This window comes from Megalopta genalis, unplaced genomic scaffold, assembly GCF_051020955.1.
Source record: "Megalopta genalis isolate 19385.01 unplaced genomic scaffold, iyMegGena1_principal scaffold0055, whole genome shotgun sequence".
Lineage (NCBI taxonomy): Eukaryota > Metazoa > Arthropoda > Insecta > Hymenoptera > Halictidae > Megalopta > Megalopta genalis.
Genome location: NW_027476124.1, coordinates 622,501 through 624,679, shown reverse-complemented (window position 1 = coordinate 624,679; position 2,179 = coordinate 622,501). Strand labels below are relative to the sequence as shown.

At 47.4% G+C, this 2,179-nt stretch overlaps 1 pseudogene; it reads right to left on the bottom strand.

Moving 5' to 3' along the window:
- Positions 1 to 1,382: 1,382 nt before the first annotated feature.
- The window catches only part of LOC143261552 (large subunit ribosomal RNA), a 3,001-nt pseudogene continuing 2,204 nt past the window's right edge, over positions 1,383 to 2,179 (bottom strand).

Below are 2,179 nucleotides of genomic sequence, written 5' to 3'. Positions count from 1 at the left end.
TCTTCTAATATCTAGAAAGCCTTTTAGCAGAATCATTTCTGATTTCTGTGATGAAATTTGGAGTTTTTGTTCCCTACACCATTCTAAGATTGTGGCTGTGATGGAGTTTGCAGTTGTTTCCAACTGTAATCTAGAGTCTCCTGAAGTGAGGACTATTAGGTCGTCCGCGTAAGCAATGACTTTGTGGCCTAGACTATTTAGGCGATTTAGAAGTTCGTCGAATATTAAGTTCCAGAACATGGGTCCCAGGATAGAACCTTGAGGGCAACCTTTGTTTACTGATTTGCGGGATATGAAGCTAGAGGTGACTATCTCTGCTGTTCGGTCAGAGAGGTAACTTTGAATAACTTTGTATATATTTTGCGGACAATTTCTATTTTTTAGGTTCCAGAGGATGCTGGGCCACCATACCGAATCGAAAGCTCCTGAGATGTCGAAGAGCAGACCTATCATATATTTGTTCCGAGAGTAAGTTACATGTTTTCTTAATTCAACCATGGCGTCCTCTGTTGACCTTCCGGGTTTGAATCCGAATTGTCTATCAGAGGTGAGCTCATGGTTGTGCAGAAGGCAGTGGATCTTATTGGCCATAAGCTTTTCCAGAATTTTGCCGAGGACTGGGAGGAGAGAGATCGGCCTATAGGACTTAGGATCGCTCTCCTCTTTCTCTTTTCCTTTAAGTAGCACACGAATCTGAGCACGCTTCCATTGTTTTGGGAATACGCCGTGGGTTAGGCAATCATTAAACAGTCCTGTGATTTCCCCATGTAGGGTAGTCCAGGCCCGCTCAATGATTACGTTTTCTAGTCGGTCGTGTCCGGGGGCTTTATTCGGTTTAAGGGATTTTACTATTGTGGCTATGTCTGTTTTTAAGAATGGGGGAGAATTTTCCGTGGCTGGAGGTGACGACGTCTCCAGTCGGATGTTAATTTGTCTGTTTGTTTCGTTGGTCGTGTTATCGTCTGGAACTAGGTGGGCTAAGAGTTTGTCTATTGTGTCGCGTAGTGTGATTGTTTGTTCACCTTGTATTTGTATACTTTCGCATACTTTGTCTGCTTTTAGTTTTTTGTTTGCTATTTTGTATGTTATTCCCCATGCGTTTTCGTTTCCTTCCTTGGAGACGAAGTTTCTCCAGCTTTTAAGTTTCGCGGATCTAATTTTTGATATATATTTATTTCGGAGGGTTCGATAAGACTCTCCTAAGGATTGCCTTACCGATTTCGTTTTTGTTCTTTGATAGATACGTCTTGCCTCAGTGACCTCTTTTCTAAGTTTGCTTAGTTGCGGAGTCCACCAAGGGACGGATTTCGGGAAGCGTGTTTTTTGCGGGATGGATTGTTCTGCTGCTGTTATGATTTTATTTTCTATTTTCGCGGCGAGTGATTCTGGAGTTGAGGTTTCTAAGGGGGGCGGGTCGTTTATAGATAGGGACAGATGGGAATCTCGTTAATCCATTCATGCGCGTCACTAATTAGATGACGAGGCATTTGGCTACCTTAAGAGAGTCATAGTTACTCCCGCCGTTTACCCGCGCTTTTTTGAATTTCTTCACGTTGACATTCAGAGCACTGGGCAGAAATCACATTGCGTCAACACCCGTGGGGGCCATCGCAATGCTTTGTTTTAATTAGACAGTCGGATTCCCCTAGTCCGTGCCAGTTCTGAGCTGAGCGTTGAATGGCGGCCGAAGAGGACGACCGCACCGATGGGAAACGCCACGGAAGCCTCGCAGCAAGGAAGATCCGCGGGAGGCCAAGGCACGGGACCGAGCTCGGATCCCAGCCACGAGAGCCGTTCACCTCGCCCAGGCCCGGCACGTCAGCCAGACCCGCTTCCCGACCAAGCCCGACACGCCCCGCTCCTCAGAGCCAATCCTTATCCCGAAGTTACGGATCCAATTTGCCGACTTCCCTTACCTACATTAATCTATCGACTAGAGGCTCTTTACCTTGGAGACCTGCTGCGGATATGGGTACGAACCGGCGCGACACCTCCACGTGGCCCTCTCCTGGATTTTCAAGGTCCGAGGGGATGATCCGGACACCGCCGCAACTGCGGTGCTCTTCGCGTTCCAAACCCTATCTCCCTGCTAGAGGTTTCCAGGGAACTCGAACGCTTATACAGAAAAGAAAACTCTCCCCGGATCTCCCGACGGCGTCTCCAGGTCATTTTGGGTTAC